This window comes from Anser cygnoides, chromosome 18, assembly GCF_040182565.1.
Source record: "Anser cygnoides isolate HZ-2024a breed goose chromosome 18, Taihu_goose_T2T_genome, whole genome shotgun sequence".
In the NCBI taxonomy this organism is placed as follows: Eukaryota; Metazoa; Chordata; class Aves; order Anseriformes; family Anatidae; genus Anser; species Anser cygnoides.
In genome coordinates this window covers 10,412,501-10,427,500 of record NC_089890.1, presented here as the reverse complement: position 1 = coordinate 10,427,500, position 15,000 = coordinate 10,412,501, and the positions used below count along the sequence as shown (strand labels likewise).

Sequence of the window (15,000 nt, the reverse complement as noted above, 5' to 3'; positions counted from 1 at the left end):
GGCAGTTCCCAAAAATTTGGTAACCATTATAGTACTTCCTAAGTCAGTTCCGGATGTCAGGCCCTAGGTGGAGGGGGATGGGGCCGCGCTGCGTTTTCTATGGCTTTCCACGAAAGGGATTCAGTCTGGCAGCTGATTCAGCCAAGGAGCAAATCACGCAAGGCAGAGCTAGACAGGAAACGCTTCTGAAAGTGCTGTTTTGAGAGAGGATCATGAGATCAGGCAAGAAGCTGTGAACTTTACATGCAACCAAGGCCAGATAGCATTGCACTAGCCACCTGAGGGCTTAGAAATAAGAAAGGAAATTAAAGGATCATTTAAGTGGAGTGGGACCAGACAACTTAAATGACAATTTTCATCTTTGAGAAAGGAACACTGAAGTATATTGAATTCTTTGAAGTAAAGGAGCATGATTGATGTAGGGAATATTTTTGTTACATTCCATGCTCTGATTTAGCAGCTCTTCTAATGCAACTCATCTCCAACTTTACTGAGCCACCTATTTTTAGTACTCAACATATTGGACTTCTGAGCAGATTGTTAGTCTCCCTAGACTTAATACTGTGTGCTCGTTTTAACAATCTGAAGTTAGTTACTTAGATAACTTCTACATTCAAACATTAATTAGTAAGCATGGGTAAGAGAATTTTTTTTAATACTTTACGTTAACCAACATAACAGTAATGTTTTTATGTCTCTCACAGTAACCCCTGCAAACGTAATAAACGTGGGTGTGAGCCTAGAACCGTTTTAGCAGCTCACGACAAGTTAACAGCAGAGGTTCTCTCTCTTTCCTTGCCATCCTTTCAGGATTCAACCTATTCAGTATTGAACCTTCCATCAGAAGCTGCTCCATCCCAGTGGTTCTCTCTGCTGCTTTTGGAGTACTTTGGCAGAGGCGGGGAGCAAAGCACGGTTGCTGCTGCTCTGGGTCCCGAGGAGGCCAGTCAGTAGCCTGACAGAGGCCATCTCCTAATGGGAAAATTGCAGGACCATTGTCCTTTCTTAATTTAAATTAGAGTTAAATCTAGAATCCCTAACGGTGTTAAAACTCTAAATTGAGATAGCTATGGCTGTATGCCCCACCACAGACATACCGAAGAGTGAAACACATGCAGGCCTCAAGAGACCTCAAAATTGTGGCCGTGGAGCATTTGCAGGTGCCCCTCTTTACCTCCCAGCTATAAATGAATGTGTTCTGCAGTCTGTGTAGTCCAAAACATCAAGAAGAGAAATAAACAACGGTAAATCTGTTTTGTTGGTTTAGGACTGTAGAAGGATTTTATACAGTAATGCTCAACTTCAGTGCAGGAGTCTGGTCACTGGATGGATGTGATTTCTGGACGCTGCTGAGCTGTGGAAGTAGGCGTGGTGGAAGATTCTTCTTTTTCTGTGATCTTTCCATGTATGGCCATGATCGTTTATCTACACGGGCCAGGTTTCCAGGTACCATAGAGATGACTCTTAACAGGGAAAAAATTGTGGATGGCTGCAATTGTGGTTTTGGAAAAGCTTGCTCTGGGATTTTTGTTTAACAGCTATTGGATACGAGGATGCTTAGTTCGCTAATTTGGATGCCAATACTTAGTACGGTTTTACAGCTCTCAGTTATTTCGTAGTGGTGCTGGCATCCAGGCTACTTGGGGGAAAAAGCAGAAAGGTTTTGGGTGTGCATTCAGGATTTCTTCTGTGATGTGTTTGGCAAGCACTGCTGCAGACTTGGGAATTTGGACGATTTTAAGGAATAATAATGACTATTGAAATATTAATTGTTTCTGCAGTTGAAACATCACGCAGTAGTTTTGAAGGGATCAGATTCAGGGCAAACACCGTGAGTACAGATAGCCTCTGCAGATATTTTCCTTTTAGATGACAACTGTTCAGGAGTCATTTATAAATAACCACTTAAAAACGCAAGAAACAGACAAAATACTTACCTCTCCCATTCCAGTAATTAAGAAGGTGTCCTGAGAATGAGTCCTTCTCTAGCAATTTCTCTTCTCTCTTCTTTCAATTTCACAATATACTGATCTTTTTCTCCAAAAATTGTAGGACTGCGGTATGAGGTGTCCATTACCAAGGTTTTTCCTTGGATGCTTTCTTGTAGGAAGTAGAAGTGAAATACACTGAATTAGTTGAACTGAGCTCAAGGGTGATAGCACGTTTCCTCTTTATCAATAAAGTACCCTTAATACAGTGAGAACAATTTGTGTGCAAGAGGCTTTTAAATAATTTCTCCGAATGCAAGTCCTGTTAAGCCTAGAAGGTAGTGATGGTTCACTGACTTATTATTTTTATGTAGGCCATTCTTCCTTGAGGCCACTAAGCCTTCAGGTTTCTCCAAGCCTTTAGTGGTCTGCACTTCGCTGTTATTCTTTCCCTGAGAGTGCTGATTAGTGACTTGCGGTATGGATGCTGATTTATCGCAGCCGAGAGTTGCCCCTTGGGGGCTGAGCAGAAACACTCATGAAGGAGCCCTGATTAAAAAGAGTGGTAATGAAGACAAATGTTTCAGAGGGAGTCAAGAGCAAACCAGGCCTTGGCATTCCCACTGCTCCTCTGAGCTTTTGGAGAGGAGGTAACAGTGGCCAAAGGAAATATTTCCCCCTTGTTGTTTATTTCTCATGGCACTGGAAAAATTTTTCTTTTCCTCCTGGGTGTTCTAACTCTCACTTGTTAACTGCTTTTCATGCAGGGTTGCAATTAACCCTTGGCAGATACTTACCATGTTCCCTTTATATTCACTCTATACATAAAGAAGTTTTTATGTTTTGACCTGTTAACCATTTTAAGATTCTTTAAACCTGACAGTTTCATCTAATTTCTCACGTCATTAAATGGTACTTTATTTTCCAACAGTCCATTCACATGAGGTTTGGTGTTTGTTTGATATCTTTAATCATCTTTTTCCCCACTGCCTTTTTTAATAAGGAAAAAGAATGACAAAAGGTAATGCTTACAAGCAAGTTTTAAATCAGAGAGAGGTCAGAAAGTTGCTATCTAGTGTTGGGTGTGTAACTCAAGATAGGTTTCAAAAGTGTGTTGGTACGATCTAGACGGTCCAACACTTGTATTAACTAGGAATTCCAAATAAAAATCAACATAATGGTTTCACCCTATTGTACTTTTGTTGTTGTTTTTAATTCTGTGGGTCTTCTTCATTTTTAAAGATCAGCATGGGCTGTAATTAGTGTATGAACAGAAAAGTTGAGAGCCTGGAAAAACATTCCCTGACTTTATTTGTCCTTGTACTATGCGTGTGGGGATTAGGTAGGTCTATTAAAATCCATCCTAATCTCTGCAGATACCTTTTTGTCAGGTTTGTGCTCACATGAGGATACACATCCGCTGGAGGAGGGCTTACTACAGAAGCAGTGACTAGCACCGGGCTGCGCTGCAGTGCCCAGGGAGCCCTTGCTCTCTGCTTTCTGACCAAACGAGGTGCAGGTGGTGGTTTCTGAGTAGGATCACAGGCAAATTCAGTCTGGAAGGGCTCTCGGAGGTACCTGGCTCAGCACCCTGCTTGGAGCAGGTGTGGGTGTGCGCTCAGACCGGGCTGCTGAGGGTTTGACCCAGGCAGGTGCTGAAGCCCCACGGCCTGTCCCGCGGCTGCGTTGCCTCCTGGGGAGCACAGTTCTCCTTGTGGTGGTTCAGTCGGGACTGCTCTCATCTCACTGTACCCCCTTTGCCTCTCATCCTCCCGCTAGGCACCACTGTGAAGAGTTTGGCAACCTGTTTTTGGATTTCCTCATAGGTATGGGGAGGTTCATTCTATTCCAGCAAAGCCTTCTCTTTTCCAGACTAAAGGGACCCATTTTCCTCAGCCTCTGGGAGCAAGCGCTCGGCTGCTCTCTAGTTTATCAATGTCCGTCTTGTACTGGGGGGGCCAAAATGGGCTGCAGTGGTCCAGTCAGTGCTGAGGAGAGGGCAGTGATCACTTCCAGCAGACTCCTTGCTCACAAAGCCCTCGGAGGATGCGTTGGCTTTGCTGCCAGGGCCCACGGCTGGCTGGTGCCACGTGGAAGACTGGTCCTTGTCGAGTTCCATCAGGTTTCTGTCAGCCTGGTCCTCATGGTCCCGCAGACTGGCAGCCCTGCCCTCGAGCACTTCAGCACGTCCTCCCAATGTGGTGTCATCTGCAAACATGACACGAGCGCGCTTGGTTGCCTCTTGAAGTCAGTGATGAAGACGTTGAAGGGCGCTGGTCCCAGGACGGAGCCCTGTGGTGCTCCACTTGTTACCAGCCTCTGGACAGAGAGCAGTGTGTTTATCTCTGAGCTTGATTGTCCAGAAGTGATAGGCAAAGCCAAAATGGAAGTGCTGTGGGGAAACTGAGACTGCGATCTTACATCGTAGACAGGGATGTCTGATGGACACCACAGAGAAGGAGGCACGAGTGAATGCAGAAGCATTTTGGGGCCATCCTTGCAGCTTTGTTAGAAACCTATTTTCCCTTCCTTCAGGAAACAAGTGGTGAGCTGAGTGCTTCCTGAGCAGTCAGAAGGGATGAATGGTCCTTTGCATTGAAGAAGAATTTCAGAGTACTTTCCAAATTTTAATTACCCCTCTCATATGAAATTCAATCTTAAACTTTGCTTTAGAACAGTATTTGAACATATCCTGCAGAAGGTTCTTTTTCCTTCTAAAATAGTCTGCTAGAGAAATAGTTCATACGAGAAAAGAACAGGGAGAAGGGTTTTTTTTTCTGATTGACTAGCCTCATTCATGATGCACCTAAAAGGTCAAAGATTGTTTTGAGAAAGTATTTTAAAGGATGGGTCTGTGTTTTCTCTCTGTCTGAGAATCTACTTACAACTTCCATATTAGTTCTTGCAGTGTTAGATAAACTTAGTGTACTAAGGCATCTATGGCTGCTATTTAATCAGCCTCATAATTCCAAAATATTACAATGTAAAAAAATTCCAGCATGGGATCTGAAAAATAAAACAGAAATGAAAAGTCTTTAATATCATTTTCTTAAATTTCATTATTTTATATGGTACTGACATAGAATGAGCCAGCTTTGGTGACTGTGTACCAGGTAAAAAGATCGTGCGTGATTTGATGCCTGATTTTTAGCGACAGTGCCAGTCTAATTAATTTTGAAGGATCCAAATGACATTGTAAAATTTCAAAAGTGGCTAAGGAATCTCCAAGGCTTTTAAAATTTTAGAAGTAACTTCTGAGAATTAATTCCTAAGCCTTTGAAGATACTGTTTTGTACACCTCAAAAATGTTTGCACTGCCAAAACAATGACTTAACTAAATTTGCACCCCAATTCTATGGAATTCAGGAAACGCAAGTTATATGTCTCTAAGTGAAAAGTCACTTGAGGGTTTTTTGGTATTGACAATTGTTGAATGTGAACAGGAGCTGTACATAGTTACAGTGTCTGGGACACTGAAGGTTCACAGTGACTGGTGTAAGCTTAGTGGCACCAGCCTTTGTCTCTGAGCCATTGCACTGTTCAGAATTTTGGAAATTTTTGTTTTTAAATCTGATTAACTTGTGGGTGTTGGAGAGCTAGTTTGAGGCTGGCATTGCTGCACTAGTCAGATTGCATCACCATCAGCTGCCCACTAATTATCAGGAAATTTATAGCTGCATTAGGTAAATGTCACTTCACTGCAGTGGCCTGGAATAAGAGCGTTTTCTGCTCTGAATTAGCACCATCGGCACGTCTCCGTGAGAGACTATCCAAGCAAGCTAAGGGCTTTATTTATGCACAAGCATATTAGGGTTTTAAGAAAGGGTAGCTGAAAGATGTTATATTGCTTTTTTTGAACCGTAACATCTCACAATCATAAATGTGTATTTATTTATGTATAATCACATGTAAAGTGTTTAATTTAGTAATTTTCAGAATGGCTTGATCTGCATTCGGTAATGTAACATTGTGTGTATTACTTATCTGCAGGAACTCTTCAGAAAGATAATCTAGAACAATGATTACTTCCATAATATTATGTCCATATTCTTGTTGCTAAAATTCTGTCTTAGGTGATGTAATACTTCTGGAAATCTAAGCAAGTATTCTCAAAAGTTGTAGAATTGTGTAGTATCTCCTGGGTTCCTATTTCTGAGTTGTGCAGTAGAACGGGGTAGCCTCTACTGAGGTTTTGGACAACTCGTTACCACTATATTTAAGTATGGAAGCAAGGGCACGCAGTTGTCTGTCCTGATGCACAAAGCCTCTCTCCGAAAAAGTTGAAGGATCTCATGCCCCTAAAGGCTGAAGATAGAAGAAACTTGAAGGTGAAAAAACTAACAACCTTCGTTCTTAATGCATTGGAAATAAGAGTTAAGTTAAATACTTAACTGTCCCAAAAAGCTATATCTGAAAGACCGTTCTGAAACTCATCCTGCTTCAAAATGATGCCAGAATATCTGAAGAAGAATTTGACACTGTGAATTCCTTATAAATAAATATTACAGTGAATAAAATGGCTGCTCTTCGGTGAATGGCAGCATCTCAACAATTAAAACTCACTGAAAAACTTAGAAGGCTACTTAAGAAATTATGACTGAATTTAAAGAATTAAATAGCTTTAGTGCTCCTTTTATATTTTCCTACAATAAAATTGACCAAAATTTTTTGAAAATTCATTATTAAAGAAAAATAGTGCTTGACCTGTGCCTGGAATAAATTTTTCTAAATCCCTGAAATTTAGAAAACTATAAAGAGAGTCTTTGGACTTCTAATTATGGTGTCACCTCTTTACAACATTATAGAGACACGCAAGTTGACGGAACTGGTGTTTTAGTAATTTTCTGATGGGTGATAACCTAGAGTAATGTATATTTCTTATTGGTTTCAGGTATCTTCCCAAAACAGTTCCTTAATTATGTCTCCTTTCACAAATGATCTTATAAAGCCAGAAATGAATATTGCAGGCGAAGCATTACTTTTATTCTCTGAACCACAATGCATTTTCTCAATTTTTGGATGTTATCTATGGAGCAAAGGCACCTACCCCACACTGCTATTACATCGCAGATTCACTATACTTAATTAGAAAGTGGAAGAGATTTAAAGAAAGTCGCTGTCCAGTATTAAGTACTTGGCTTTCCTTCTATTTATATTCTTGCTGCTTTTATGGTTCAAAGTGATACAGATGAGACAAAGCTTGCATACTGCATTCAGTGGGCCTTTCTTCTAGGTTAGTAACACGAGCATTGGCACAGGCCAACTGAACCACTTACTTCAAAAGGATCTTTTTATTAGATAAGAGCAGATACTTACACATCGTACTCAGAGGAATATAATTTTTACAAAAGACAGTTCTGCCTGCAGGTCTATTTCAAGGTTGTATTGAAGTTGCTTCCCTTTGTTCTTCATAAGATACAAAACCCCCCCCCCCCCCCCATACCTCCCAGTTCCAGCATGCAAGTGAAGAACTGAAATTCTGGAAGTAAATTCAGGCTTAACCAGGTCTACTGCAGGCATTAAACTGCCTTGTGAGAGAAGACTTCCTCACTTTCCCCTGCATAGTTGCTGTAGAGTTCTTCCCACTATGTTCTGTAGGAAGACAGGGATTGTTTTGGTTTTTATATAGTGTGAGTTTCAGTGTTTAATGACCTTGTCTTATTAGGGGGATGTTTTTACCTGGGAATTTTGAATTTGCCTCCAGTGGAGCAAGAGCAAACTGTGAAAGCAGACATCAGGCACCTGTACCTTATATCAATACACTGAGCGCAGCTCTGGTGACCCACTTTGAAAAGTACTGAAAAGTTCGTCATGCTCATCATGGTGGCTTGCAGTGCGTACTAGCAGCCGTGTGGAACTGCGTTCTCCTCTGCAAGGCAATATTGAATGGTTTGTGTGTGACAGCTTGGTTACTATAGTGAACCCTTACTTGACTTACTGTTGGTCCATTTGGATGCTAGCAGTAGGAAGAAACTAGATATGAATCTGCTGTTTCTCTGCAACATTACGGCCAATATGCTAAGGTTTTGCCAAAGTGTTGTATGCAAAAGTAGTTCCCTTTACTGGTTGGAGAAGGACTTCATTCATGGTATTGTTGAAAATCTGTTGATGTATCTTCAATCCTTTTAGTCCTAAACTGTGTTCTTTTTTTTTTCTTCTGAAGAAGTTATTTCTTGATTTAAAGTTAGTATTTGCAAGGGTCAGGAAGCCCTTACATGAAAGAACTAAAGAGCTGAAATAAAGTGAAAGGATATGAGATATGAGTCCTGTATCTGTCTGTCTATTTAAATACGTATTTCTTTCAGGTTTGTATTGCTTCCCTTTGGAAACAGTAACGCACCTCCCTCTTTGGTAAATAGGCACCATTTGGATCATTTGAGCTCAGCAAACTCTAGATTGCTTCTCAGGGTGTTGTTAGAGCTCCACCCAAGCTTGGCAAGACTATTTTTGTAAATCCTACAGCTTTTGCTGTAAGCTGACAAGCCAAGCAGAGTTTTTGAACAAACAGCAGCTGGCTCTATTCCTTCAGCATCAAGTGACTTCTTAGGGCCTTTCCTTAGCTGTTACAACATAGATTGGGAGAAGGTAAGGCCCTGACAAAGCGGATGTGTTAAGATGTGTGTGCATGTGTACTTGTAGTATATAAAGTTTTTTGAAATTACCTGTAGAAATGAGTTTTAAATTTCTCTCTCACATTGTGTAGTGTACAGGGGCTGTGGTGATGCTTAGCTTGTTCTAAGTCTCTTAGGTTAGTTCATCAGGGTGATTGTGCAATTTATATCTGGAGTGTAACATTGCAGGAGCAGGCTTGGCAGGACACGTGGAATTCCAGGGTTCTCTACAAAGGTCTTGTTGTTCCCTTTTGTTGCACTCCAGCACTGCTCATTTCTCATGAGCTTGGGTGAGCCCCTGTGCTAGGGCAAAGCAGTGGCTGTGCTGTCAGGGCCCTCAAGTCAGATGAAAGAAATTTCACAGTTTAAGTCTGCTTTAGAATAAACTTGTTTCTAATCCTGATTTGAGACACTGGGACTTAGGTATCGTTCTGCAATTCTTTCTGCCCCTCTTTGTAGTTTATGTTCAGTGTCTAATGCTTTTCAGGTAAGTCCTGTTGTTGGTCTCCAGAAGTCTTGTGGCAAGGAGATTCATGGAGTAATTGTAGTTTTCTCCTCATTGAAATAGATGTTACCTCAACTTGATCAGCTCTTCCTGTGAACAAGTGTCTTGTGTTCCTTTACCAAATCCTGCTTTCCTGGTTGTCCAGAAGCTCTCTTGGTGCATAAAGATACCAAATAACACGGCCTTCCCAGTGGGAGAACAGTCAAAACACAGTAACAGAGGAGAATTCACCATTCCCTGCCACCAGTGCTGACCAGTCCAAGGATGCTGTCTTCCTCGAGGTTCTCCCTTGCTGTAGCTCTGTGCTCAGCCCGTCTGAGGGCTGCGGTCCCGTCCTTCGCAGACCACGATCACTCTGTGTTGCAGAAGTTAAAGCATTCCTGAGATGGCAAACGGCTCAGACGGTTTGCTTCCAAACATGCCTAATTACTCCGTGTATTTATAGCATTCGCTGCAGACCGGTCTCCAAGGAAACAGGTAAGCACAAGGCAGGCGCTGGCAGAGGGGCACCGCAGCTCAGGCCCGGGAAGGGGCTGACGCCCGAGGTCGGGCCCGTGTAGGCCTCTGGTGCCTGCCTCAGGCCTGGGCGCTGGGCCGGCTCCTCCGGCCTGCAGGGGTGTTGTGTGGGGCCGTGCGGCACTCAGCGGCGGCCTTCTCATCTGCGATAGTAAATTAATAAACAGCCAGACTGTTCTTGCATGAAAGTTTTATACCCGCGCTTTTCTATAAGAAATGACCTTATATAATTAGGTACATTACTGTACTATGAATTTATAATAAATATAAATGTGGCATTTGGATATTACATGATTTAAAATATCCGTATGCTCTAATTTGGAAGTAGTATGACAAATGCTGACTAGGTAAAAGACACTTTTTCCTCTAAATTTAATCTGATTCATCATTTTGAAAATGTATTATTAGTTTGCAAACAGAACGTACAAAATTACTCCTCATACAAAACAAATGCATTTTTGATGATAGCCATTTATTGGTAGTTTTAACCGTGTTCCAGCAGCGCTGCTGAGTATTGAATGCAGAGCTATCTATACATTGTCCCCGGAACATATATAATGCAACTTCACTGACAGTTGCTTTTTTATGGGCTTTGATGGAAGCGAATGACATTTTTTATGTTCCTTGGAGGCCAGTCTTTATGCGCAGACACAGCCACTGTTGTGATTGTGGTCGCGATCCAAGCACAGTCTCGAAATTTTGGACCAGTGGAGCAGGTTGAGGTGTGTGCAGGGACCTGGCAGCTGCTCCTGGAGGATGTGCGGCCTCTGACTTCTGTCCCCCACCTGGGGATGCTCCTTGTCCGGCATCCCTTTAGCCCTGTGTCCGTGTTGGGTGTGAGCTGCAGTAGTTGCTTACCCCACCCAGCTCTTAAATCCACAGTAACTGGCTTGACAACGTGAAAGACACAGGACACTTGTCCTTGGTTTAAGTTTTGTGCACTGGTGAGCTAGTTAGAAGTGAGAGCGCCACCGTTCCCCCAGCTGTCACAGCTGCTTTTTCCCCCAAAGACTGGTACTGGAGCGGTTCCGGTTCCACACAGCCCTTGAATGCAAATAATCGATGTTAATCCAACCTCATTGTTCTTGGGTCAAACATAAAAACGAAATCAGTCAGGGTGACAGTGTGGTAAATCAGGTTTGTGTGCTTTGAATATTAGGTTGCTTTTTTGCCTGATTTTTGAGCTATCGTTTTAGCTTGTGCTTTCCATTCCCTCGTAGAGCATAAGAGCAGGCTTTCCAGGCGAGGTCAGCTCTCCTCGCGAGGTGAGGACTTTTGTCCTCTATGTGTGGTTATGCAATACTGTGCCGCTTTCAGGGATGAAGTAGAGGGAAAAATTATCTGCCAATATGACTGTGATATTTGGATGATTTATCTCATTCCTCTTCTGAGTAACCTAACTTTGACATTATGCGTGAACTCCAAGCCTTGCTTGCGTTGTTCTTGCTGGTAGAAAACATAGCGAGGATGTAGTGGGTAATTGAACCCAGATGCACCGAAGGCTGCTCAGCCAGACTGTTATTTTAGCCTACACTGGTAGGTTTTTTAATACGAGTTTGACCTTACTTTGAAACATTCTCAAAATACCATTCTTTAATATCAATTTATACACTCCTGCTTTGAGATGGGGTAGTCATTCGAAAAAATAATGAAACACTTTCTACCTGTTAATAAAGGAGATACAGAGAGAGTTTTGGAGTTAATTTATGTATCTAAGGAACGAGTTTTACATGCTGCCTTTCTAATTGGAGCGTTATCGTGTGCCTGTAGTTGGGATCATTACCATCAGGGAAAAACTATCTGTCAGCCTTAACCCTACCCGGTACGTGTGTCTGCCTCTGCAGCGAGCAGGCATGTTTGGCAGGAAGGTTTTAGGTACACAGTGATAGGAAGATTTACCAAGAGTCCATTTCAGTAAGTTATTAAACAGTGGTACGTATTCATCTTAATTATTTGTAATGGGAGGTAAATGTTTAGTGTATGTGTTCCGAGAGGTTAAGCTGCCTTAGTTAAACAGCTTAGAAATACATTCCTGATTTTAAAAAAAAAAAAAAGTTGCTGCCAGGATGGTAGTTTGATTTTGACATACATGTAATGCACTTTCCATATCCAAACCATATTTTTCTAAAGGAGGAGCTGGTAGCAGCAGCACAGAGCAAACCTGTGCTTCCCTCCTCAATGCAGGCTTTGTCAGGAACAACTGGGCACAAAGAAAACTTGGGTCTAATTAAATTTCCTGTGAAGATAGCATACTTTTTCTGCTTAAACAGAACTGTTTTTCATTTGTAATTGCTCTGGTCAGGTGGAACCAAGGTTGTTACCTTTATAACGTGACTGCCTAATTATTCGTTGTGAAGTAATGGCAGCGAGGTAAAGTTTTGTGGTTGCGCATCAACAGCTGGGAGGGGAGTAATAAAGAACCAGGGTTTTGTGGTAGATCTTGGAGTTAAATTCTTAAATGGATTAATGTTTTTGATTTTGCTGTAATGTAGGGTTAACTCTTGGAACTGCTCATCGTGAAACAGAATGGATATTTACAGGACATTGAAAGTGAGTGGGCTTGTGGCTATTTTAATTTCTTGTTAATGTATTGCTGTAGCCACTCACCGGCTCAGCTGGGGTGGTGCTGCCATCACTTTCACACCGGAGTCCACTGCTTCATGTAAAAACTGAAGCTTTAATCAGCCTGATGGTGGCAAACTGCTTTAAACCTGTTTGGCTTTGGGCAGTACAGCTTAAAATATAGAAAGTGAGAAATTAAAAATGGTTTAGTGTTTTTCTTTCTGTTCTCTTATCAGAAATGTTCATTCAGACTATAACAACTGTTAGAACAAGATAACAACTTCAGGCCAGCTGTCAAATGTTTACCATTATCAAACCTCTCCCTAGGGTAAGATGCGACTTTGGCTCGCCTCACCGGCAGTAATTTAATTTTTCCTTCGTTCTGACTCGGAAATGGCAGCATTTTTCAAAGCTTCCTCCCACTGATGGCTGAAATTTTCCTTGTGAAATGATTTCCACCAGTCTTGAATCTTTCTTGCTTCTGCCGTCTTCACCTTTACTGATGGTTCTGCAACTCATCACCAGCTATGCAAACTGACAGTTCACATCCTGGGGCAGCAGCCGGGTCTGGCCTGCAGAAAGGAGCAGCCTGACCAAATTTACGCTCACAAGATCTCTTAATTCACAAAAGCATTTGCTCTAGTTCCTGTTCTCTGCTGCAGGGGCTTTTGGGGGGGGGGGCGAGCAGGAGAGCGTTCGGAGGGGAGAGAGGCACTCTTCACACTCTGCTGAGTACACAGGCTTTCGAGATGAAAAACAGACGGAAAGAGACATTTCCAGCCATCTTGCTGATCTATGCAGGGGTTCACTGAACTGTGCAGCATAGCACCAGACCCATGTATCATTTAATGTGCTAATTTCTTTTTTTTTTTTCTTCTGACTGTGAAGGAGTTTTTCATTTTGTTGACAAGCATGTTAAAATTAAAAGTGGAAGCAGTTAAAAGAACCTAAAATGTAAATTCAGTACCCACCGGTTACTTCTTTCTTTGACATCTAGAGCTACGGAGAGATCTGCTTAGTTTTGAAAAGCCTCTGACAAATGAGAATCGTCAGAATAAGTTTTCTATTTGGTCTGAACTGCACGTAACATCATGATTTTTTTTTTTTCTCCCTCACAAACTGAAACATATGCCATATGCTTGCCCAAATGCTTTCCCTTCTTGTACTGCAGGACAGATAGGAAAGTTTTGTTACATTCTTTTCATAGACAAATATTTTGTTCCTTCTCCCTTACAGCCACTCCTTCCCACCCAAGGCAGTTTGCAGCCAGAGAAAAGTGATGCTTCCCCCGTGGTCCCGCCGCAGCGCAGCCATTAGCACAGCCAGGGTGTGCTTGCTCGGTAGCAAAAGGTCGTTCAAACACTTTTTTGGTGTTCTTTGGCTCTCTGTTGGAAGCTTCTCCTAAGAATAACCCATTTTACATTTTTGTGATTACTTTGGAGAAAAAATGTGCAATAATACCAGAATGGAAATGGAGGGGGGGAACATTCCATGTAATTTGATCACTCTCCTATAGTATTTGCTTCGGTACTTTCCTATCATTAGCTATCCAGTTGCTTAAGGAGCAGCTGTGCAGTCTGGTAAATTAATATATGTTGTATTCAGAAGTTTAGACAGAAGGAAAAGTTAACTTAGCTTGTACTAACACAGGTCCTGATCTCTAACTGCTATTCTAATTGAAGGTGGAGGAATTCTGAGCTCTTTCTGTGTGTAAAGCAGTCCTGTTTCTCAGTTATGGTGGAGTTTTACAAAATACGTGTACTTCTGATGGCATCTTCTGTCTTTAGCATTAATTCTGCTTGTATATTCTGTTTCCTGAGCCTTCAGGCATTGTGAGAAATACGAGAAATTTGCAAGGAGGGGTCAGATGTATCAAGTGGGTGGATTCCAGCAAGCAGGATTTCTGAAGGAGCACCCAGCAGTGTGAATTAATGGGAGATTTTCTTTCTGCATAGGATTTGAGGAGCACATAGCCTTGGTTACCGGTCAAGATATTTGTCATCTTAATAAACTGACAAAATAGAAAAATAAACAGGAATCTTATCAGTCTGCATTTTTGTTCTGGATGAAAGTGTTTGAAGAAAAATCATAAAGGAATCCGTGGTAGCTCAGGGAGGTTAAACTCAACAGTTGTTTCCTTTGAAGTGTATGACCACGAGGTTAATTGCCAAAACTGCTTGTGGAAAAGGTGGTAACAATTTAACAAGACTGTACAACTGCAGCAACTCAGATGAATATCAGGTGTTTGCAGATGTTTTTTTGTGTTCTTTCTTGTTGTTGTTGGGGTTTTTGTTGATTTTTTGCCTAACAGGAAAAGGGGAGAAAAAACAGAATGAGAAACAGGGGACGGCGCGGGAGAAGAAAAGCCCAGCTAAACAGCCAATAATTCGTTGTTTGCTTTGCCAATGAGGCTGTAATTGGCCGGGAGGTTAATCGCAGCCTGTGGATTGGCGGCCGGGATTGCTCGCTGCCGCTTTCACTCCATGCTCTGAGACAGGAGACTGCAATTATCAGAGCTTGCACATCTCTTCTTTATGCTCATGACAACTCTGATTTATTAATCCCAGTAAGACTGCTGTGAGAAGTTTACATTTCAAGGCACGGTTTTTGTATTTCTGCTGCTCGCAGTCAAATTTACACCAGAATTTACTTTCCTGATTTGGATCAGTAGGTTCATTTGTGCCTTTCTGAGACTACTGTATTTTTAAAGACTCTGTTCCAACTAAATTAAGAAAGATTTAAACTTGAAATTCCCCGAATCCCTTCAGAAACCCAGTTAGGTCAATTCAGTATAATTGGAAAGCTGAAATCCGTTATCATTAGTTACACTGGGCAAACAGAGATGCGGAAGTGTGATACACAGGCAACTAGAAGAAAT

General features: G+C 41.8%; 1 protein-coding gene and 1 long non-coding RNA gene across 13 annotated transcripts in view; both read left to right on the top strand.

The window, feature by feature from the left end:
- Window positions 1-15,000, top strand: part of BCAS3 (BCAS3 microtubule associated cell migration factor) — a 357,486-nt gene that overhangs the window by 188,139 nt on the left and 154,347 nt on the right. The window lies entirely within an intron of this gene.
- Window positions 1-15,000, top strand: part of LOC125184023 (uncharacterized) — a 58,900-nt gene that overhangs the window by 13,663 nt on the left and 30,237 nt on the right. The window contains exons 1-2 of the long non-coding RNA XR_007167095.2: window positions 1-12,110; window positions 13,359-15,000. The exon at window positions 1-12,110 is cut by the window's left edge and continues 13,663 nt beyond it; the exon at window positions 13,359-15,000 is cut by the window's right edge and continues 30,237 nt beyond it. This is a non-coding gene — a long non-coding RNA (uncharacterized lncRNA). The remainder of the gene's footprint in view (window positions 12,111-13,358) is intronic.